The sequence below is a fragment of the Benincasa hispida genome, chromosome 5 (assembly GCF_027475165.1).
Source record: "Benincasa hispida cultivar pf3 chromosome 5, pf3_genome.v1.1, whole genome shotgun sequence".
NCBI lineage: Eukaryota > Viridiplantae > Streptophyta > Magnoliopsida > Cucurbitales > Cucurbitaceae > Benincasa > Benincasa hispida.
Window position 1 is genome coordinate 58,772,892 of NC_143482.1, and position 26,186 is coordinate 58,799,077.

At 33.6% G+C, this 26,186-nt stretch overlaps 1 long non-coding RNA gene across 1 annotated transcript; it reads right to left on the minus strand.

Moving 5' to 3' along the window:
• Positions 1–3,330: 3,330 nt before the first annotated feature.
• On the minus strand, positions 3,331–5,151 carry LOC120078165 (uncharacterized). The gene is made up of 3 exons (XR_005481935.2): positions 4,688–5,151; positions 4,408–4,607; positions 3,331–3,573 (listed from the first exon to the last, which is right to left on the minus strand). It is a non-coding gene; the product is annotated as an uncharacterized LOC120078165 (long non-coding RNA).
• Between the last annotated feature and the right edge of the window lie 21,035 nt (positions 5,152–26,186).

Consider the following 26,186-nt stretch of genomic DNA (forward strand, 5'->3'; position numbering starts at 1 on the left):
GGTTTAAAATTGACTAAAAAAGGGGGTCTAAATACCATATTACTTTTGAAATGTTGATGAATTCTGTCATTTTTTTCTAAACAAAAGAAATTAGAAAAGATTTAAATTAACTTGGTTGTTAATGAAACCATAATAAGTTGAAAATAGAGATCAAAATAATTATCATTGGAGGGGAAAGAAGAAGAAGAAGAAAGTAACAGTTCAAGTCCAATCAACTAGCCTGGATTATTTTTAGGGCTACCCAAAATAATAGAATATGTAATACAAGGATAAAATAATTGTATATATAGATTAAAAAATGGTAAAAGACTAAAAAACTCATGCCTAGTCACCATTTTTTTTTTCGTTTTTTCCCGATTTTCTCAGATTAAAATCTATCACTGATAGCAGCTATCAGTGATGACCACTGATAGGTTCTATCAGCTGCTATCGTTGATAGCTTCTATCAATTGTTATCGATGATAGTTGCTATCAACGATAACTTTCAATTTTAGAAAAATTAATACAATCTTGAAATATTAACTTTTAATTTGCTATCAATTATTATTAGCTATCATTGATTTACTTTCATCAATTGGAATCAACGTTGAAATATTACTACTTAAGGCTATCAGTGGCTATCAATGATAGATTTATAAATAGTGATAACTTTGAAAGAAGACCAACAACTTTGATTACCATAGTAGTTATCACTAATAATCTTTTATCATGGCTATCACTGATAGCAGCTATCAGTCATTATCACTGATAAACTTTCATCAATTAGAATCAACATTGAAATATTAACACTTAAGGCTATTAATGATAGATTTCTATAACTGGTTATCACCCTTGAAAGAAACTCGATATATAGATATCACTTAAGTTTTATTACCGATATCACTAACATCACTCATATTGTGGTTATCAGTGATAGCTTCTTTCACCGATAACATCATTAATAAGATGCTATCAACGATCTCACTGATATCATGCTATCAGTGATAGTTCTCTATCACTGATAACGTGCTATCAATGGTAGCTTCTATCACCGATAACGTGTTATCGGATAACTTCTATCATCGATAACATGCTATTAGTATTAGCTCCTATCATTGGTAACATGCTATTAATAATAGCTTCTATCAATCATAACCACTAAACACCTTTTTGCCCCTTTCTTGTCCTTCCCAAACATTTATAAGTCTCTTTTCTTTTCGATGATAGCTTCTATCACTGATAAACATTCTATTAGTGATAACTTCTAGGCATTTCACTTACATTTTAGTTTGATATTCAATTTTATTAATTAAATTCACTAAAGTGGCTATCAATGATAGATTTCTACACGTGGTTATTAACTACGAAAATATAATCAAAGATTAAGCTATCAATGATAGAAAATATTAGTGGCTATCACTGATAGACTTTCATTTGCTATTTATATTTATTATTTGTTATAATAATCAACCTTGATGATTGGCTTGTTGATGTTAAGTCAATTATGAATTGAATACTTTCAAGTCATGCGTATGGAACTCAACCTCATAATTCTTATGAAAAAAATGGAAGAAGAAAAAATTCAAATAAAGGAAAGAAAAATTTTAAAATTAAGAGAAAGAGAAGAAGCAAAAAAATCGGAGAAAGACAAGAAAATAAAATAATAAAAAAAAGATAAGAGAAGAAGCAAAAATCGGAGAAATAGAAGAAAATAAAAATTAAACAAAGGAATAAGTAAGAGCTGAAGAAAGAAAATAATAAAAAAGGAATAATAAAAACCGGAAGAAAGAAAATAAAATTAAAAAAAGGAAAAAAGAATGAAATGAAAGAAAATAAAAAAAAAATAAAGGAAAGAAGCAAAAATCGAATAAAGGAAAGAATAAAATTTAAAAAAAAAAAAAAAAAAAAAAGAAGAAGAAGAAAAAACTAAGAAAGAAAATAAAATGAAAAAATGAAAATAGGGAGGGAAGAAGCAAAAATCAAAGAAGAGAAATAAAATAAAAAGACTAAAAAAAATTGTACAACAAAATAAGATAAGGGATGGCGAAATTGAAAATTAAAAAAAATCAAAGATTGACTAGTCAACTCATCCATATTTACAAATATCTTAAAAATATAATATATTTTTAGATTTTTTCTCTTATTCTATTCTCCATTACAAAAATTCTTATTTTTTATGGACTCAAAAAAATAAAAAAAGAAACACTGCATTTTTTAATCAATTGGACCAAGTCTTTAGAGAAAATGACCCCAAACGGTTTGGGGGAAAAACAATCACAAACCAAAACAGGGTCTCTTTCTCTTTAAAAAAATCGCATCACAATTGCTAGAAATAGTACAAAATGTTTTTCAATTTTTAAAAATTGCCTCTTTTTAAGAAACTTGTTTTTCCACACATTGGGAAAACACAAGTTTGTTTCTCAAATATCGGTTTTCTAAATTTGATCATTTTTATGGTCCGTTTTGATTGATTAGAGAAAAAAAATTGGTTTTAAAAAAAATTATTTTTATTTAAGATATTTTATTTGACTAGAAAAATATTTTGAGTAGTTGTTAAATCCTTCGATTTTTTCTAAAATGATTTATTCTAAAAATTAAATACTTGAAAGGTTAAACCAATTTTTTTTCTTCCCTCCTTGCGTTTCAATCTTTCATCTCTTTGGAGCTTTCATACCAAAACTATGATTTTTGTCGAGGGAAAGTGAAACAAAGTAGAAAATAATTCATCTAAAAAATGGCTATCTATTTGAGAGAAATGTGCAAATATCAAACAACATAACATATGTCAAATATAATGTTTTTAGCATGATATGTATAACAAATTGTAGCACAAGAAATAAGCAATTAGATGAGACACAAAAATTAACAACCTAATTTGACGCAAACTCACCTACATTTATGTGGCAGTGTGCCCTGCAAAAAGAAACTTCACTAATTGAAATAGTTTAACAATTACAAATCAATTCTTATATGTTGGACAAATGATCTAACATTAACATGGGCGGAGCCACGTACGCCCCCCTCAATTTATCTGTCGTTTATATATATATATATATATATATACACACACATATATTCAAATTAAGTAACAAGAGTGACATTGGCTTGTTGGCATGTAGTGTCATTTGGTTGGCAATGGATAGGAGCCTGACTCTTACTACTTGCAACATTTTATTTCAGATTTTGTATGAGTTTTTACTAAGATTCTTTATCTCTAATAGACTTTAAAAGCCTAACTGTAACGACCCGACCCCCTAGGACTTAAGTTAGGCCGTTACTAAAATACATGCATGCATGGCACTTAAAAACGACACTCCTTTATGTTGAAATAAATGCTAAATAGACCAGAGAAGTTCAAAAGCCATTTATTAAATGCAATTGTTAAAACAATAATAGGGTATCCATGATTCGTAAAGACTATTAAAACTATTAAAAAAAAAAAAACAATCCTTCATAATAAGTTTCAAATAGTAAAACTAAACATTAAGGGAAAAATAAGGACTCTAAATTTCATGATGTGGAAGCATAAAAACTAGTCCAAGTGGCACGATCACGAATTCCACTGTGTCATCGTCGGTGCATCTCTACCCTTACCTGAAACATCAACATAAGAAAGAATGAGCATGAAATACTCAGTAAGTAACCTCACCACTGGGGTCAGGCTAGGCATCTATGTCCTCTAGATACCCACCTATGGCACATATACACACATGAAACAGGTAAGAGACAGAGTCCTATCCTACTGTACTTAAGTATGCCCACTACATCTGGTGAATCCCATAGGAAACACAAACTGGTGAATCTTGAAGAAAACACAAAACTGGTGAATCTTGAAGAAAACACAAAACTGGTGAATCCCGAAGGAAATACAAAACTGGTGAATCCCGAAGGAAACACAAAACTGGTGAATCCCGAAGGAAACACAAAACTGGTGAATCCCGAAGGAAACACAAAACTGGTGAATCTCGAAGGAAACACAAAACTGGTGAATCCCGAAGGAAACACAAACTGGTGAGCATCTAACTAATCAGTGAGGATATTCACACAGTCTCAACATTCAAAAGTCAACACCGTACGAATCTATGACATACATGTAATCCTCGATATCATGGCTCTACCACATACACATAATCCTCAACAACATATTCTACAACATTCATGTATATCTTAAAACCATAGTTCCACAACATACAAGTATGCCTCAATATCAGCAGATCAGATACCAACATATGGAAACACATACCACCTCATACTAACAATCAAGTGCCTAGGTGTATATGTAAACAAATCAGAACTCGTGCCAGAACATACTTTGATTTAGGTCATACTATCAATCAACATGCTAACATTTACCATAACATACACTCATCATGTTAGCATACAACTAAAGTCTGGCCCATGGGCAGTTCCAGTGGTAAGATTACTCACCTCAGAATTAAATCCAAATAAAACCAAGCAAGTTTATCTTCTTCTTTCCAACCAAGACCTTGAAGTAACACCGTAATTGTGGCTTCGTCCAAAACAAATTTTAAAAACCCAATTCTATTGGCTAACCAACTGCAACAAAATCAATCCTTTGTAATGTCGGACAACACACTTCGACCTTAAAATTCCTCCAAAGCTCGAATCTATGATCCAAACATAATGGGTAAGCATTAAACGAAACCAACAATTTGATTAGCATTCAAATGAAAACCCACACACTTACAAAATCTTATCGAAATCAACGGCGATGACACTGAACTGACGGCAATGGTGTGCAGGACCGAGTGCACGAATGACTCTCGACGGAACAGAGCGGAGGATCGGCTCACGAAGGGAGTTTCGATGGCTGGGCTGGGTCGTTCGGCTTCAGACCTTGGTGGACAGTGCGGCGCGGACACGAATCTGACCGGCTGGGCGAGATCGACGTGCGGAGAGGTGTACGACAGAGGAGATCTAGACGATCGCTGCTTGCTGACGAGGTCGAGCTGACCTGCATGAACGACAACCCACGAACGAACAATCGACGAACTGGTGGTGGCTCGATCGGACGCACGGTACCAAATGGAGAGGAGATGGTCGGCGGCTGCTAGGGCACACAGAGAATGTCTTCATGTGTGGTGGGAGAAGAAGAAGAAGATTGAAGAGAAAATAGTTTTTTTTTTTTTTAATTTTCTTTTTAAAGGAAAAAGGTTATTTTAATAAAAGGAATATAATATAATTAAAAATTTTATTTTATTTCATTATATTCTATTTCACTTTTATTTTAACATTTCGCTCCTTACACAAATATATCTAAATATATATATATATATATATATTCTTAAAACTCTTCCCTTTTTCTCTTCAAATTCCAAAATCAAAATCAAATTAATTTCCCCAATATAAATTTAAATTCTCAACATTAACTTAAAATTAAATTAATGTGACATAAATCAAAATCTCCCCTTCAAACAAAACTGAACTTCGAAATTAACAAAATTGTCCTCGAATTTTACGAAAATACAGAATTTGAATAATGAAAAACTCGGGATGTTACACTAGCTCATGTAAAGAATAATAAAGGAAAGTATGTCAAACAATGTAACATTTAGTAAAGAATAATAAAGGAAAGTATGTCAAACAATGTAACATTTAGAATATAATAATTTTTCATTTTTTTAATAAATAATCAAATAATATCTTTTTTATCAACAATAGAACTGAGCAGTTTATAAACTTTTTTCTTTCTCTTCGAAATTAAATTGAATTTCAATTTCAAGAACATTCATTTAAAAATGTATCGTTCATTTTTTTCACATAAGTTTTATATTCACATTATACTTTATATATTTTTTTCTCCATGTTATTTTTACATTCTCATTTACTCATATGAATTCTTAAAACTAATTTCAAAGTTCAAGCAAGAGGATTATTTGCTGTTGTTCGTTTGGATATACAAACTTGGCAAGTAAGTTTTATAATTTTCTTAGACTTTAAGTTTTAATGCCTTTAAATCTATATAATAGGTTGTAATATTCTTATGATTAATACCTTTGTAGAGTTAAATAAAAAATAATATAAAATATTTTAGATTCTGATCGATTTTATACAAAAATCAATCTAGAAAAACTTAGTCTAAGAACAAAAATTTAATTATAATTATAATATTCGAGATCAAATTCATATAACATATTTACTAAAAGGTCCTTATGTTACTTTTCCACTCAAGAATTTTGGTACAAAGTCAAGAAGATTTAATACAGCTGGGTTAAATGAATATTCTAATTAATTAGAATATAGCATTACAAAGAATAATGCATTATGTTTATGTTGCTATCTATTCAAACCAAAAGTAAGTGAAGAATCATGATCAATTTCATTACATAAAGATGAAAATTGTAAAGTAATAAATTAGTTTACTTTCTTTTTATATTCATTTATAGATTTTTTTTTTGTTAGACTTGTATATAGTATCTTCTACATAAAATTCCTGGCTCTACCACTACGAACAATCAACTCCTAGTTTCTACTTAGGCTCCCGTTAAGTATGAGATCTCCTCACTTTCACCGGTGCTTCACTTTCAAACATTTGAGATCCCCCAAACTGTGTCACTTAGGCTCAACATCACCTCAATTTTCTTTGAGAACTGCCACAGAAAACTTCCAATACTTGCTTACTTGAAACTAGAGGCATAGCGCAACATATATACAAAGAACAAATTAGGAAAGCTTAAAGCAAACAAAAAATAAAGCCTACGAAGAACACCCAAAGGAAAATGGCATCCAAGATCATAATCGAATGAGGAAAATAGCTTTAACCAACACAAGAAGCTTGACATACAAAGAAACAATTTTTCTGTTGAATATAGCCAACCAAAAATGCATTAACACTTTCTTTCTCGATCTCGGTCGAGATAGAGATTTCCATCATGAAAACACATAGAAACAAGTTCCTTAAAAAATCGTATGATATTTCTTAGGTTAAAAATCACTTTTAATCTCTGAATTTTGGTTTGTAATGATTTAGTCATTGTACTTTCAATGTTGTAATAATTTAGCCCCTTAATTTTAGTACATAACAATTTAGACTTTTTATTTTATAAAAATATTGAGTCTCCAATTAGTTTAATGGTTTATTTATCCATGAAATCTCATTAGACCTTAACATTAATTTCTACAATAGGAACTAGATCATTACAAATTTTAAAGTGCGAGGACTAAATTATTACGTAATAAAGTTCATGGACTAAATTGTTACAAAAATTTGAAAGTACAGAGACTACCGTGTGTTTCGAATACATTTTCAAGTATTTATAAAAAATAAACCATTTTAGAAGAAATTGATGTGTTTGACAACCACTCAAAATAGTTCTTCAATTGTATTTTAATAAGTTTTTATTAAAAGTGTTTAAATAAAAATGAGTTTTTTGAAAAACATTTTTTTTCTCAAGACAATCTAAATAGGCCCAAATCATTACAAACCAAAGTTCAATAACTAAATTGATTTTTAACTAATTTTTTATAATTAATTATTGACGAAGAATACACAAATAATGGATCATATTTTATTAAAAGCGAGTGGAAAAAAAAAAACAAATAAACAAAAAGAAAAATTAATGCTTATTTGACTTTTAAGTCTTTTTGTAATAATACAAGGAGTCTTTTTATAAACGATAGGCCATCAGCATGCCAAATCTCTCTCTCTCTCTCTCACTTTTGCATTTTGCTTGTCTTTTTATTTTAGGCAAAATACATTTTTATCTTTACAATTTTGGGTCTAATTTTCATTTGATCCTATATTTCAAATTATTACACCTTCATAATCATTTAGGCTTCCTTTTACAATCATTTTATTTTTTGTTTTAAATTTTTTAAAATTAAGTTTATTCTCTCGTCATTTTTATAATGATTTTCATCTTTCTTAAGTACAATGGTTGATTCTTAATCAAGTTCTAAAAACAAAAACAAGTTTTTATAAGCTACTTTTTTTAGTTTTCAAATTTTGGCTTGATTTTTTAACCATTGCTAAAAAGAAGATAATAAATGAAGAAATTTAAATGCAAAATTAATGTCTATATGCTTAATTTTCAAAAATAAAAACCAAAAACCAAATGGCTACCAAATGGGATCTTAATTTTTAGTTTTCAGTTTTTGAACTAAGCCTATAAATCCCCCTTTAACCTGTAAATCTTTTGCTTTATCATCTACTTTGTACCAATATTTTAAAAAAATCAAGCCAAGTTTTGAAAATTAAAAAAATAGATTTTAAAAATTTGTTTTTGTTTTTGAAATTTGGCTAAGAACATGCGAGGAAATAGGCTTAATTTTCAAAAACCAAAAACAAAAAACGAAATGATTATCAAAAGGGCCTACACTTTTTGTTTTTAAATTTTAAGTTTAATTTCAATTTAGTTTCTATATTTCAAAAAAAATTATAATTTTGCCCGTGAAATTTGAGTTTTGTTTGAATTTGGTCTCTAGGTTTCAAGTTTTATACTTCTAACCCTGATTTTTCACAAAATAATCACTTTCAATCTTTAAATTTAATGTCTGTTAATTAATTTAAAAGAAGTATAATCAATTAAATTTAACTATTTTTCATCACTATTAAAACTAATTTTAAAATTTAACTTCATAATCATTACAAATTAATTAATAGATATTAATCCAATTTGAAACAAAACTCAAATCCCAAGCATAAATTTTTTTTTTCAATATAACAAAAGTTATCATGTTGGTTCTCAATGCATTACCAATTTTCCCTTTTTCTTTTCTTTTTTTTTTTTTTTAATCTAAGTCCAATGTATTTCTATTGTATATTATAACAATATTGTTGGGAATGACTTTGGGCCAAGGCCCATAGCAATAGCAAAAGTCAAGTGGAAAGCGAAGATTGTTGGAGATTTGATTGGTTGACTTTAGGAGTTGTTTAGGGACCCAACATGAGATAGTATATCCCTACAACCTATATCATCTCAGTATTTAGAGGCCCATTATCCTATCTCACCGATTTTAATTGTTTGTAAGCCCATTTTCAGAACGTGTTTCGTATCTCACTGTCATTTTCCTTCCTATATCGTATATCATCTCAGTGCTTAAACATACTCGTTCATACTCAATCAGAACTCCCTACTATTGGGGTTGATGCCCTAAAGTCTCGTGTCCTGTAGTTTGTAAACAGTTTGTACGAACGCTTGTGTCATATAATATATGATATTTACTTCACATCTTGTTTTTTGCTCAGTAGCATATTTTATTTGCTTTACCACAAACTAATAAACATAAAATCCCTGGTTATCTATATGTAACTCAAGCATGTATATCCTGATATACAAGTGGATCATATCTTGAGTGATAACCAAAATGGTCTGCAACATATGAATATAGGAGGGAAACCTTATCCTGGTAACGCTACGGATGCGGCCCGCTTTGTGGAATGGTCACAAGTGTTGTGTCTTGTCACAGATGGTCTGATCCTGATCATTCATGTTCGGGATATGCAAGCGGTGGCGTCCTATACAAAGAGTTTGTATAAGACCTGACCACGAAGTGTTAACGTCTCGTTATATAACACCGTTCATGACAGAGACTTCACTTCACTAGGATGACCATGGGTAACATGACCTTAATTCTGAATGAGTTGGTAACTCCTGCTATTGAGGGAGGTCCTTTGATTTGTATGGGTGCAAGTGGCCAGGTCGCCGATTCAAACCTACCATTCGTTGATTTGGGAGCTGGAAACTCAGCTACACAAAATGGAATTCACTCCTTCCCTGAGGCAGGGCTAAGTAGATAGATGGCTCCTTTAAGGGTTGATTCCGGGGCTTGAATGATGTGGTGTCACACACTTTCTCCTGACCCGAGAGGTGTTCACACATAGTTGGACTATGTTGTATTGTTCATTGGAGGAATCAGTGGTACTTAAGGAGTGAGATGTAACTACAGGGGAAAAACGGTAAATTGGCCCAGCTGTACTTACGAGCATCTGTGAAGAGTCACCGTACTCATGATTTGTTATATCCAATGGACACAAAAATATATCTGTGGTAAGAAGAGTTCAGCTGTTCGTCTTTAGTGGAATATCTGACAGTTAACGGAAGGTGGATCTCGTGGCTAAAGAGTTTATTCAGCTATTCACGGACCATTGGAGCTTCGAGCCACAGGTCCATTAGGTCTCCTGGGTAGCTTGGATAAAGTAGAGAATCAGTGTTTGGCTTAATTTGAAATGTTCAAATTGACAAGAGGAAGTTCGATTATATATGATATAATTGGCTAAATGTATGAGATACATTATTTTGGAGGAAATTAGATATAAATATGATTTATATCAAGTAGAGGAGAAATTACTATAATAGATATGTGATATCAAACTATATGGTAAAAATATAATATGATTATATTTATTAATTATTTAATTGGTTAATTATATGATAATTGGCTTAAAATTTTTCTCGAACGTGCGTTAGTCGGAAAAACCACGTCGGTTATTGTAACCGAAGAATAAAATGAATTTTTTTCATTTTGCGAAGTTCGAAAAAGTTCAAAAAATTTGGCATTGGTGTAGAAACGTAAACGATCGCATAAGTCAAGAAGCTATACGATAGTCACTCAGTGCCTAAACAATCGCACACTAGTTCCTAAACGATCTGATAGCTTTCCTAAACGATCGTATAGTGTGCCATGTTTGTTAAACAATCGTCTACTTTTTCCTAAACGATCATCCAGTAAAAATTACACGATCGTGTAGCTTCTTCTAAACAATAAGTACTTAGTTATACGATAGCTTCCTTTTCTCTCCCACTTACTTATCGTCTACACAATTAGTACTTCCTCCTACCTTTACCAAACTCACTAAAGACCACATTTTGAGTTCTCAATCCGAGAATACCAAGGGCTCTTCTTTGATGGTGTCGTCCCCGCTGCGTTCATTTGTTCGTGGTTGATCGTGTTGCTGCAGCCGACGTATTTGTTAGGCGTTTGTAGATTGGGTAGAGGTCTTCCACTGCGTTGAGTTCCAAAGCTTGAAGAGTACTTCAACGGGTATGAAATTGGAAAGATCCGAACGCGCTCATGGATGCTCTTCGTTAAGAGATCCTTCACCTATATCATATATCATCTCAGAACCTAAACAACCCTTTATATTATATCTAAGGCATTGGTTTCTTCAGTTGTCTCAAATAAACTCTTAACATTTGGTTCAAACAACGGATTATTTTTCTGCAAAATATTCTTTTCCTTATAGAAAAATTTCCGACTAGTTCTTTCCATCTGAGATTTTCCTTTATTGAGGTGAAAATTATCTTTTCCAAATAGGGATTTGTTTTCTTTCTTAGTTTCAACTATTAAAAGGAAAATATGCTGATCATTTAAGGTTGTCACTTTTGTTATTTAAGCAAGAGATTTTTCTATTCTGTGGCTGAAAAGTGCAACATTATGTTTTTTCTCTTTGCTAACTATATTCCGCTATGCAAGGTTTTCATCCGGTGAGTCCATCACGTTAAAAATAATCACAACTTTGGGGGAGTCTAAGCCATCGAGAAAGGATTCTCACAGTCTTAGGGGAAGCCTAAGCTATTTCTATGGAAAAGGAGTTTTCCATCCTAGGAGGATCCTAAGATTCATCCGTGAAGGGAGTTTGTTGATTTGAAGGAAAGATAACAATATTGAGAGGAGTCTCACACACGATCGGAAGTCGAAGTATTCAATATTAATGTTATCAAACTTAGGGAGAGCCTAAGTGCATTTAAGATGGAGTTTCACATCTAGGAGGAACCTAGGTGATCAGTTAGTTGAGCTCTGCGTGAGTCACTGTAGTAGTTGTGTATTATAGATAAGTACTACATTGTAAACTACTTAACTTCTTAATGTTAGAGGATTATCTTTCACGGGCACATTGCCACCCACGTAAGTTGATTTCACCAAACTAGGTTACCAACTTCTATGTGTCTTTATCACCATACTTATTGTTGGTATCTTATTGTTACAGTTGTTGTTTGTGCTTACCAATTTAAACGCTTTTTCCTTTGGTATCAGAGTGGGTCACTTGATATCAGGTGTTGCGACCATGGACAGAATCAAGAAAGGTGGCTCCACCACTCGTCCTCCTGTTTTAGGTGGGATAAACTATTCATACTGGAAAGCTCGAATGACCACCTTTCTAAAATCGATTGAAAGCAAAACATGGAAGGTTATGGTTACTGGATGATTTCATCCATGCATCAAAACTAACGATGGGAAGGAAATCTTGAAACCTGAATTATAGTGATCAGAAGTAGAAGATGAGGCATCCTTAGAGAATTCTCATGCTTTAAATACAATATTTAATGGTGTGGACTACAACATATTCAAATTGATCAATGCATGTGTTCCTACAAAAAAAAATGTGGGATATTCTCTCCGTTGCTCATGAAGGAACTTCAAAAGTTAAAATGTCAATGTTGCAATTTTTTACTTCAAAGTTCAAAAATCTGAAAATGCAAGATGATGAATCAATTGTTGATTTTAATATATGGTTACTGGGCATAGCTAATGAGTCATTTGCTCTACGAGAGAAAATTTCAGAAGAAAACTTATCTGATAGGTGTTTAGGTCTGTACCAAAGAAATTTGATATGAAAGTTACTATAATTAAGAAGACTCAAGATATAACATCCCTGAAAGTGGATGAACTATTTGGCTCTTTGCTAACCTTCAAGATATCCCTGGATGGGACGCCTAAGAAGAAGAGTAAGGAAATTACTTTACAGTCCTCAGTTGATGATGAGCAGGTTGATGCTGATAGAGAGTCTGTGGATTCCTTTGTTGAATCTATTTCACTTCTTTCAAAAAAATTTCATCGTGTTCTCCGATTTAGAAATAAGCCTTGCAAAATTCTAAAAATAATAAGCCTGGTGGATCTCTTCCACTCAAGCAAGTCAGAACCAAAGTAGTAGGAAGGAAATCAATAAGTCTGATGCCTTAAACTTTAAAAAAGAAAGATCATTCAAATGCAGAATGTGTGAAGGTTATGGTCATTTTCAAGTAGAATGTCCTAATTTCTTGAAGAAGCAAGGGTAAAAATTATGTTTTAACCCTATCCGATAATGAATCAAAATACAGCACAGATTTAGAAGAAGATATCAAAGCTCTTGTCAGTTGTTGGGTTGTATGTCTTAAAACTCGAAGTTTGTAAAATTTAACATATTCTATTTGCAATAAAGATGTTATTAAGGATTATTCAATAGAGTTGTTATTAAACATATGAATTGCTTATTTCGTTTTAGAAAGAACCTAAATCCAATAAACTAAGATCCATGGCTATTACATGAGTACTTGAATTTTATGTGGATACATAAGAGTGGATCAAGTTCGAGTAAATAGCCAAAATAGTCTATAGTATACAGATAAGATTGGGTACCTTATTCTGGAAACACTATCGGATGCGACCTACTTTATATTTAGTACAAATGATGTGATCCTGAATTTTTCATGTGGAGACATGCGAGTGGGAGCGTCTTGTGCAAAGAGTTTGTATAAGACCGAACCAAGAGATAAGTCACTCTTATTTTATAACGTCGTTTATTGTTTAAGACTAACTATTTCAAAGCGATAATCTAGTTAACTTGACCTTAATTCTGAGCTAACTATGAACTCTTATTTATTCGAGATTATCTTTAGATTTTCATGGGTAAGGATTGACCCAACAGAGCCGACTCAATAAATCTCCCATGTTAAGGGTATGATCGGGTAGATAGTTGGGGACATAGAATGCAAGATAGAATTCATTCCTACCCACTTTTAGAAATAGTACAGAGGTTGTTCCCTTAAGTATTAACTCTAGATCTTGAGCATAGAGTCGCACACTCTCATTGGCCAAAGGGAGACTCAGTTTGGTGATAAGATCACAAACCAATTGTTCATGAGAGGATCAGTGAGACTTAAGGAGCAAGATGTAATCTCGGGGGTAAAATAGTTTTTGACCCAACCGTTATTACGAACAATCTGTGAATGGTAGACTTACTGATTATGGTTATATTAAGTGGACATAAATATTTCGACAATGAGGGGGGTGCAACTACTGGACTTTAGTGGAGTGACCTGGTAGTTAATAAATGTTGGTTAATTGGGTTAAAGAGTTTAGTTAGTTAATCTCGGATTGTTGGAGCTCATGATCTGTAAGTCCATTAGGTCCCCCTACTAGTTCACAAATAGATTAAACCTTAGAATAACGTGATGAGTAAATTTAAAACGTTCAAATTCGAATTAAGGTAATCGAAAATTATATATGATATAATTATACGTTCAATTATCAAATTAAACGAAATTGGAGAATATGAAATATTTAAATATGATTTCAATATCAAATACATGAATAAATATTTATGATTGTGGAATTGTTGGTTTAATAGTTTAATATTCGATACTAAATTATTTTAATTAATTAATAGATTAAAATTTTTAATTAATTAATTAATTAAATTTTATTAAAATTAATTGTTTGAATTAATTTTATTTAAAATTGAGAATTTTAATTTTATGAAAATTAAAATAATAAAATCAATTTTTGTTTTAATTTAAATTAAGAATTGAAAATTTGACGAAGTGGGTTTTTCCCACTTAATTCGCCAATATCTCTACCCAAATGGATAATGGTTTTGGTATCAAACTATGGTGAAATTGAGTGGCATGCTAAATTTAATATAGATCAAATTCTCTTCAGCTGAAAGAAGTGACATACAATTGATGAAGTTCTGAAATTTTAGCTTCGTTAACCCTTTAACACTAAACCAGACCTCTTCTCCAAAATCCTCTTCAATTATAGCTCATTTCGGATCCCACAATCTAATCTTAGGTCCAAGACGATAGTAGGGAAGATCAAGTGGTGGTCTACAAGGTGTTGTAGAGGAGATTCAAGCTGGAATTGAAGTAATTGAAGAATTATTCAAAGGTATTTTACAAAACCCTATTTCTTTAATAAGAACATATTTACTTGATTGCTAAAATTGATGGAATTAGAGTGCTTCAGATCAAAACTGCTTCCGTTTGTTGATTGTCAACACCAACATCAATAACATCTCATCTGAAACCTCGTCAAGTGAGATTTTAGAGTATGATGTGTATGCTAAAAATGCTCACGACATCACCAACCGTGGGTCTGTGGATCCTTCTTATCAAGTTCTTTTCAATAAATGGCAAGATGATCAGAAAGCTCTCGATATGCAAAAGGAAAGATTTGAGACTTTGTTGGCAGACAATTACAAGCTTATGACTACTGTTGCAGAACTAAAGCGAGAACTTAACCAAGTTAGAGCCAATAAAGAATCTAGGTGTAAAAATGTTAGAATGTTCAACACTGGTACTGAGTCCCTGGAGAAAATTTTGACAAAGGGAAAAAGAGCTGGAGATAATTCTAGGTTAGGCTTCTCAAAAAGTGAAAATCATCAAAATAAATAGTCTTAGTATAAAGGGAAGCAAAAGATCGAGTTTGTTAGAGCTTATAATCCAGATTCTTATGGCTTTATAGGTACCTCCTCCAACAATTCAATGCGATAGTCAATCATGTTCAGAGACCAAGATGAATCTGTCACTACTATAGAAGAATGGGCCATAAACGACCATTTTGCTATCAACTGTTGGAAACTCTTCACAGATGTACCTACTTCAAAAAGACTATTCACCTCTCTCAAAATAGTCCTAATAGAAAGTAAAAAATGAAACAGGTTTGGAAAGTAAAGAATGTTAAAAACAAATGCAATGTTGTACTGGCGTCTCTTAGATCATTGGCTAAAGGACATTGGTACTTTGATAGTGGGGGCTATTGTTACGTGACTGGTGACAAGAATTATTTGTTTGAACTCAAGCCTATCAGCTCGAGAAAAGTCATATTGGCGACGATGCTTTTGGTAAGATCACTAGGAAAGGAAAACTTAATTACCAAAGTCTTCTATCCTTAAATGATGTAATGTTGAATGAAGAGCTTATTGCTAACTTTATTATCATCAGTTAATTATGTTATTAAGGTCTAAACTCATATGAAGACCAGTGTGTTGTCATATACAATGTCAAAGCTCTTATCGTAAAAGGTACAAAGTCATCAGATAACTGTTATATGCGGAATCCTAACTTTTCTTCGCAGGTCTGTCGTATCTCTTGACTTGATGAAGCAGCCTATGACATAAATGTCTCGGTCATGTGAACATGCAAATGATTTGAAAAGCTATAGTAAAAAATGTTATATTTGGTCTTCCTTCTTTACCTTCATCGAATGGAATTATCTGTAGAGATTGTCAATCAAGTAAACAAACTCGCACTCCTCATAAATAGACATCACACCCTGGCTTTACATGAATCTTAGAACTTCTTCACCTAGACCTTATGTGTCCTATGCAATCAGAAAGTTTGGGAGGTAAAAGTATGTTTTAGTTGTTGTTGATGACTTCTCTAGGCACACCTGAGTTCGAATTCTTCGTGAAAAACAAAATGCATTTGGTGTTTTTGAAGCTCTTTGTCTCATGTTACAACGTGAGAAAAACCTGAATGTGATTCGCAATAAGAGTGATCATGATAGGGAGTTGCGAACTCAAAGTTTGTTATATTTATAATACAAATGAGATTCATAATGAATTATCTACTCCAATCACACTCCAACAAAACAGGGTTATAGAAAGGAAAAACTTGGCACTTCAAGAGCTGGCATGTGCGATGTTACATGCAAAACATATGCCTCTTCACTTTTAGGCAGAAGCTCTAAATACTGCACGTCATATTCACAACATGTTATTGTTCTCCTTAGATATTCTAAGGATTTAGTAAAAGATAGTGTTGATCCTCTTCTGTTGCTCAAAAGGATATTAGGGTTTCTATAGGTAATGTTGTTGCTGATTATTTATTTATTGTTGTTAGAGGAGATGTTGATTCTAATATGTTTGAAATTGGGTTGGTTTCTAATGAGAGTGTTGTTGTGTCTGAATTTGAGTTGAACGAAAATGAAGGTGTTAATGTGAACGAAGAAGTAACACCCCGAATTTTTTTTATTTATGTAATTCAGTCATTTTTATTAATTGAGGGTATTTTTGGAATTTTTGGACATTTAAGTGCAATTGTTGGAATTTAAATCGTTTAATTGGAAATTAATTCTGGAGTTTAGTGTTGGAAATCAAGGGCAAGAATTGTTGTTTTAAAAATGGAAAGGAAGAGAATGGAAAAGAAAAAAATAATAATAATAATATTTTATTTTATTTTATTCCTTTTCTTTTTTCTTTCCTTTTTGTTTTTCCTTTTTTTCTTTCCCCTTCCTCTCTTCTTTTTCCTCACACCACCGAGACCCCTCCCTAGCCATAGCTTCGCCGCACGTCGTCATTAGAATCGGCTTCAGTCCAACTGTCGAGTGCCGCCCAACCCTTTTCCCTCGTTTGACGTTACGTCGTCCAGCTATCGAGTGGATCGTCCATCCTTGCGAGATCCAGCCGCCGACTGGAACATCCGTTCGTGCTCCGCAGCGACGCTTGTCGACCAACCACCGAAGCCGTTGCCCAGATTTTCTCCCGCCAATTGAAGCTGCGCCGTCGATGCCCAGCCAGCCCATGTCCATGCCACCTAAACATACGCACTCCCAGCCAGCCATGCCCTCCCCTCACCGTTAGCTCGACCTTGTCGTCGAACCAGCTTCCACCGCAAATCTCCTTTGCCACTTGGTTCTAATCAAATCTTGGTTGGAGTAAGACTTTTGCGTAAGTTTTTGGGTGTTGTTATTGTTCTTTGTTGTTTTCTGGATCACTTGTTATGTCTTGGGTTGATAATAATGTTCCTCCCCTCATTTAAAGGTTAATTGGGGGGTTTTGGAGGAGAATTTGTCCACTGTCCAGTAGGTGTTGAAGTTCCTTCTTCGTGGCGATTTGGTAAGTTCCAAGGCTTGGTAACCCCCCCATTGTGGTTTCGTTTGGGGATTGTTAGATTAAATTTTATATGTTTTGGTTTTGGGTTAAAATTGTTAATATCTCTTAGGTTTGACTTTAGATTCAAGACTTTAGACATTTAGGGGTGTTACTCATCAAAGTAAAAGCCAATTATCTTTTGAAGTTTGGTAAGTTTGGAGTAAGTTGTTGGGTGGTTATTTTGAATTAAGATTAATTGGGGAGAATTAAGTTATTAATTTTAAACTTTGTGTATGTTTAGGTAGCCAACAGAATTGGGTTTCCGAATTAAGTTTAGACCGAGCTATAGTTTAGGTGTTGCTTGTCTTTAAAAGGATAGGCTTGCTTGGGTTTCTTTGGATTTAACTTTGACGTAAGTAATCTTACTACTGGAACTGCCCACGGGCCAGGCATTAGATGTATGCTAGCATGATAAATGAATGTTATGGCAGAATGACAGCATGATAGACTGTACGAGATCTGAAATATTTAGTTGTGCACATAGATACTTGAATGCTAGTATGAGATGGTATGTGATTCCATATGGTTGTATTTGATGTGATGATGTTGACGTATACGTGTATGTTGTAGAGCCATGATGTTTTGGTATATATGTATGTCATATATTCATATAGTTATAATTATGATGTTGAGACTGTACAAGTGTCTTTACTGATTAGTTAGATGCCCATTAGATTTTGTGTTTCCTTCGAGATTCACTAGTTTGTGTTTCCTTCAGGATTCACCAGTTTTTGTTTCCTTCGGGATTCACCAGTTTGTGTTTCCTTCAGGATTCATCAATTTGTGTTGCCTTCAGGATTCACCAGAGCTAGTGAGCATACTTAACTACAGTAGGATAGAACTCAGTCTCTTTTTTGTTTCATGTGTATATGTGTCCCATAAGGCCTAGAGCAGTTTATATGTTTCACCAGAGGTAGGTATCTAGAGGACATAGATGCCTAGCCTGACCCCAATAACGGGGTTACTTACTGAGTATTTTATACTCATTCTTTCTCATGTTGTTGTTTCAGGTAAGGGTAGAGATGCACCAGCGATAGACAAGCGGAATTCATAATCGAGCCTCTAAGACTAGTTTCTATGCTTTCGCTCATGAGATTTAGAGTTCTTTTCATGTTTCTCTTAACTTTTAGTTTTGATGTTTAAAACTTACTTTTAAGAATCGTCTTTCAGACTTATTTATTATCCTTTATGATTTATGGGTACCCTACTATTGTTTTAATATTTGAATTTAATGAAAGTATTTTGAACTTACATTATTTAATAAGCATTTATTTCGCCATAACCGAGTGTTGTTTTGAGTTCCATGCATGCATGTATTTAGTAACGGCCTAACTTAAGTCCTAAGGGGTTGGGTCATTACAGAAGAAAATACTTGATGCTATTGCTTCACAAAATGTCTTTGTAAATCCAGTTGTTGTTAGTACTGAGTCTTGTGAAGTAGTTTAAACTGTTGAGGAAAGTGTTAAGACTCTTCTGGAGGTATCTGTTATGTCTGAATAAGGAATTATGTTGATAATCTTTTTACTACTGTAAATGATGAGAATTTGAAGAATACTGCTCCGTTTGATGTTAACCATAAATCAAGTTATTGGAGTCCTAAGAAATCTCCTAGCTTTGCCCATTCTTTCGACGAAGACAATAAAGACAATATTCCTATTAGAAAGCTTCGGTTAAAGAAAACTGTTGTTGATATTGGTGTTATTGCTTATGTTGCCGTTAATGTTAATGCTTCACATGAGACATCAGAAAATGATTGTCAAGACTTTTTTTTAGGATGACTCAAACTGGGGGTTTTAGAAGTTTTGAAAAGGAGGACACGGGGAATGTCACCTGTCCTTTGCAAAAGGCAAGGAATAGTAGTCTAGTAGTGCTAATTTTCCTCATGTTCCCCTAAATGGGGTGTCCTTCCATTCTGAGGAAAGTGCAAGTTTGTGGAAATATGTGGTCAAGAGAAATTTTGTGGATGAAAAAGAATTGTCCAAATGAATTCAAGAATGTCATGACCTCAGGGATTTACTGCTTACTACTGTGTTAGAAAGAACTCTGTTGAATTTGAGGTCTTATTATCCCCAACTTGTTTGAGAATTTATAGTAAATCTATCATCAGATTTTGTAGATTTAACTAGTTCTGACTACCAAAAAGTTCACATCAAAGACATCAGTTTGTTCTATCTTTTGCCTTGTTCAATCAGTTTTTTTCCCAGGAATGTGTCAGAGAATGCTACTAAACAGCATCCGTCTTTCAGGGATCTTGTGTTTAAATTAATAGGGGGTGCTTACTCACTTTGGCCTAGTAAGGGTCAACTGTCATCATCTGTACTCAGTGTGAAATATGTCCTTCTACACAATATGGGGATATCTAATTGGTGTCCTTCCTCCTATAAGTCTAGGCATTCCAATTATCTTGCTACGTTGATCTATGATATTGGAATTAGATCTCAGTTCAACTATGGTGCATTTGTTCTGAATCAGATAAAGAGTTACATTGAGTCCAAAGCCCTTTAATTGCCTATCTACAATCCTAGGTTAATTTTTGGCATTCTTATTTCTCAGAAGTCGAATTTGATTACCTCTGCTGAACCTTCTGGCTCTTCTCCAAGCTTGCTTGTCATTCATTCCAAGCTCCTGGAAGGACACCATATTCCTGACATTTTGGTGGGCCAAGCAAAGCTTTAATTGAGTCTATCTTTGGTAGTCGTACTCTTCGACTGCTATCTAATGAATTTTGTGATATTGAGTCTTTAGTGCAGATGCTTCAAGAAAGAAAAGCTAACGTCGATGGGTACTTTAGATGATGCGGTCTATTTTGTCCAAGACTGGTCGAGCTTCCTCTTCTCAAAGGAGGTGTTTATTTTATTTTTTATTTTTTTAGTCAAAAAAGGGGAGAATTTAGAAAGTTTAAGTTTTGGGCTTGATTTTGCTAATTATGAGTTTGTTGTTTTGTGATTCTGAAGATGTGGTTCATTTTGTTTTTCGTTTTGTTCTGGAAGTTTTTTTTTTTTTTTTTTTTGCTTATTTTGTGCTTCTGTTTGTGATGTTATTTAATTTGTTATGATTTGATTTCAGATAACTTTATTTTTTTTTCAATGGTTGGTTGTTCGTTTCTTTTGCCTTGGTATATATATATTTATATGTATATATATGTACATATATAAAGCCAAAGAGGGAGTTTGTTGAAGATTTGATTGGTTGGCTTCATATTTTCTCTAAGATATTAGTTTTTGTAGTTGCCTCGAATAAAGTCTTAACATCTGGTTCAGACAATAGATTATTTTCTTGTAAAATATCTTTTCTTATCGGGAAAATTCCAACTGATTTATTCCATCCGATATTTTTCTTTATTGAGGTGTGACTTATCTTTTCCATGTGAGGATTTGTTTCCTTTCTTGGTTTTGATTATTAAAGGAGAATTAAGCTAATCATTTAGGGTTGTCGCTTTTGTTATTTGAGCAAGGCGATTTTTCTGTTTTGTGGCCGAACTATACAACATTGTGTTTTTTCTCTTTTCTCACTATATTATGTTATGCTAGGCTTTCATCCGGTGAATGCATAACGTTGAAGATAATCACGGTTTTAGGGGGGAGCTTAAGCCATCACTATTGAGAAAAGATTCTCACATCTTAGAGGGAGCCTGAGCTATTGCTAGGGAGAAGGAGTTCTCTATCTTAGAGGGATCCTAAGATTCATTAGTGAACGAAGTTCGTTGACTTGAAGGAAAGATAACAACGTTGAGAGGAGTCTCACACACTGTCGAAAGTCGAAGTGTTCAAAATATTCTCAAACTTAGGAGAAGCCTAAGTCATTTAAGAGGGAGTCTCACATCTAGGGGGAGTCTAGGTGATCAGTGAGTTAAGCTTTGTGAGAGTCACTATAGTAGTCGTGTATTCCAGATAAGTACTACGTTGTAAACTAGTTAACCTATTAATATTAGTGGATTATCTTTCTCGGGCATACTACCTCTAGACATAGGTGGATTTTATCAAGCTGTGTTACCAACTTCTGTGTGTCTTTATCTCTTTACTTGTTGTTACAGTTGTTGTCTGTGTTTTTCATTGAACATTCGTAATTCAAGTGACAAGTCAACCTAACGTTTTTTCAAGGGAGTTTTGTCCCACATTCGAAAATTAATTAATTTCCAAATACTACTACAAATTTGGCCTTTATTATGGGCAAAAACTGTCAAAAAAATGTCTACTTTGATGGCAAAAAAAAAAAAAAATCAAGAAAACCAACATAAAAAAAAACCTGACTATCAAGAAAGTTTTCTTGATGGTAAAAAAAACGTCATTGAAAACCCTTTCTTGACATTTTTTGCCCTCAAGAAATGATACTTTGACGTTTTTTGTGTTGGGATTGGTGTCCTAATTATCCCAGTGTCTCGTAGTTTGTAAACTGTGTACACATTGTTATTAATAAAATAAGAGTTATTTTACTTGCATTTACTCATATCCAATAAACTAAGATCCACGATTATTTTATATAAACTTAAGCATGTATATGAGATATACAAGTGGATCATGCCTTAAGTAATAACCTAAATGGTCTGTAGTATAAGAATAAATGAGAGATACCTTATCCTTGTGACATTATGGATACAGCTCGCTTAGTAGAAATTTACAAGTATTGTGAACTACTACAGATGGTCTAATCCTAATCATTGATGTGGAGACATACGAGGGGGGGTGTCCTATACAAAGAGTTTTTTTAAGACCGGACCACGAGATGATTAGTCTCTTTATATAATACCATTGATAATTGAGACTTACATCTCACAAAAAGAACCATAGGTGACATGACCTTAATCCTGAGTGTTTTGGGAACTCCTACCTATGAAGGCGGTCCTTTAATTAGTATGAGTGAGAATGGCCAGATTGCCAACTCAATAAGCCTACCTTTTTGGGAATTTGTCTGATTGGGAAGCTGGGAATTCAGTTACACAACATGGAATTCACTCCTTCCCTGAAGCAGGGGTAAATAGATAGATTGCTCCCTTAAGGGCTGATTCTGGGTCTTGAATATAGTGACCACATCCTCTCTTTGAAAGTGAGTACCCAGTCACAGTAGGACTATGACTTATTGTTCATTAGAGGAATCAGTGTTACTTAAGGAGTTAGACGTAACTTCAGGGGAAAAATGGTAAATTGATCCAGTTGTACTTACGAGCGATTTGTGAAAGGTTATCGCACTATTGATTGGTTAATATGGACACTTAAATATATCTTTAGTGAGAAGAGTGCAACTGTCGGTCTTTAGTGGTGTGCCCGGTAGTTAACGGATGGTGGATCTCGTGACTAAAGAGTTTAGTCGGTTATTCACGTACCATTATAGCTTCAAGCTATAGGTTCATAAGGACAGCTTGGTAGCTCAATGGGTTCAAGTTGAGAATCAGATTTTGGGGTTGATTTGAAGTGTTCAAATTAACAAGAGGAAATTCAATTATATGTGATATAATTGGTGTAATGTATGAGGTACATTATTTGGAGAAATTGATATAAATATGATTTATATCAAGTACCATCAAATAGAAAAATGACTATAGTTTGAATGTTTCATATGATGAAATATTAAAACTATAGGTTATAAATATAATATGGTAAGTTGGTTATCATATTTATTTATAATATATTAATAATATGATAATTTATTTCTTTTTCTCTAATAACCGATTAAGTGGGCGGTTATTGGAAATTGATATAGACAAAAGGAAACTTGTTTTCCAAAATTTAGAAGTTGCTTCATTCGGAAAGTACTCACGGTGACAAGCTATCAAATGAAAGAGTTTCACTAAGCGATAGCTTTGACAAAAACTGATCGATCATGTCGAGTTGAATATACGATAGTCATTCAGCTGATCGTAGCTACACGATCGAGTAGCATAGTCTATGCGATACGTTGTCGTTTACTAAACGATCGAGCACATCGTCTATGCAATAGACCAGCTTCTTATCACCCACTTGCTCGATCGTAGACCTCCAGTTTCTTCCTCAAGACAAAATCATACAGAGCCCACAACTCCTAGATTCTCACACCTAGAATACCAAGGTAACAATTGTGGTAGTGTCTTTACTCAGTTCATAAATCGAGTTGGACTCGATTGGGTTCGAGGAGCTGTTAGTTGTTCGTGTTGTTTGTGTGGTGATTGTTACGTTTGAGTGTTGCTGTCTATGGATGCATTGTAGATTGTTCAACGGATTCTTGAATGGTTCTTCAAAGGTATGCATTCCTCTATCCCTTGTATCATCGTTTAACATGCTGTAATTTCTATATATGCATGATGTGTTAGTTTCCGTTTAGACTGTAATTGCTTTATATTTAATTCAATTGGAATTTGGAACGATCCCTTCAGCTGCTCATGGAAATCCTCATGTTTGATTTCCTTCAAATTGTATCAGAGCCAGGTTGTTCTGATATTCCAAATTTCATTTCTATTTTGAACTTCCTTTATAGTCGTGGTGGGTTTTAAGTATTATGCATTGCGTTTAAGAGTTAAATGCATTTGTGGATGTGTTTATGAATGTTTATGGGATGGTTTCCTCTGTTTAAAGCTTTCTTTAAGTTTACAAAGTGTTCATTTGTAAGGGCTCCTGCGTTTTTTGGCATAATTAACAAGCAATCGAGTCTGTATTCAAAGTGTTTGAAGTTTGTTGAGTCATTCGTGATGAAGGTTCGAAGCATGGAGATGCAATTCTCGTCGAGGAAGAAGACCAAAGGTTGGTCGTATCGTGTAGCCTAAGGTAAACGATCGTTGAGATTTGGCTAAATGATCGTGTAGAAAAGTTCTGCCCAATCGTGTAATATTTATTAAACGATCGTTTAGCTAATGCTAAATTATGGGAAAAAGCTTTTACTCTACGTGTAACGTATGTTTCTCGATCGCATTGAAGCTGGAGGTAAACGATCATATAGAGCATTTGATGCTCATCGTTCAATAAAAGGCGCGCACACTAAATGATCGTGTAACTCAGCATGCCTCATCGCATAGTCACTGACTACATGATCACACGGTATACGATACCTTGTTCTTGCTCAGTGATCGTTTTGACGATTATGCTTCACCGCATCGTTGTCGTTTAGTTGATCGCTTAAGGCATGCGCTGCACGATGTGCACTACACTATCGCGTGCCTTTATGCTTCATCGCATAGTCAAAGGTACACGATTGTTGCTAAACGATCGTTTATGCTCTTACAACGTTGCTAAACGATTAAATAAAGAGTTTACTCTCTCGTGTAGGCGATCACAAGGAGTAGGTACACGATCAAGGAGACGCGTTTCTTCGCTCAGATGGTTCAAGACCCTGTTCGCCTGTTTAAACCAAAGACTCATTGCTCTTTTTAATAGTGAGCTTAGTTTTTTTAGGATTTAAGGCTAATTATCCCGGTTCATCAACTTTTATTTAATGTACATGAGATGTATATTGGTTTATATGCCATAGTGTATGACATATAGATTTAAAACCCACCTTAGGTTATGCAATTATTCATGCATCATATATTATAATTGTTTTAATATAGTTTCTTGCATGATGAAATTACAAGAGAGCATGCGCATGCATCATGAAATATAAGAGTTATATTTATGCATGGATTAAACATATTTATTTTGGGAATGTCCTAGAACTCGCAGTTCGTGTTAAACATTCTATTTATCAATAATAATAAATTGTTGATTTTGAATTCTATTATGAAAATCCAATAAACATATACATGGCAATAGTCTTAATACTGTAACTTTATGTAGTGACATAAACAGGATAAAGTTAACAGTATATAGCTGATGCGTTATTTTATGAAGTGAAAATGTGGATGAAAAATGATGGTGAAAAATGCATTGAGCACTCAAGTTTCCTCAGCGGAATCTAAGTGTAAACTCCACTGAGTTTCCTGGTAAGTACAGGGTCGAACTTAGGGACTTGCGAAAACAGGTTGCGTTGGTAATTTTTAGAAAACTTTGCGGTAACCAGATAAATCAATAATTTTTTAGGTTGTTGTTTGCGGTGATGAAAAATAAATAAATGCGGCAGATTTGAGAAAATTTAGATTGCGTGATAGATGCACTGAGTATGCGGATGAATGGGTTGAGAAGGTCTTTAGCTAGTTTACTTGAGAATGCGTCAAACTATGCGATCATGCTACAACCATGCACAACAAGTCATTTCCAATGCAAATGCGATGCTCCTCAGTCTAGGACGCATGTATTGAATGCAAAAGTGTCCATAGAGCTTATTCCTAAGTCTCTACTCTCATCCTATGCGATGATGCAAAGTGCATAAAGGCAAGGTGACCGCACACAATCATATCCTATCTCTAGGATGCATGCGATGCTTTAATTGC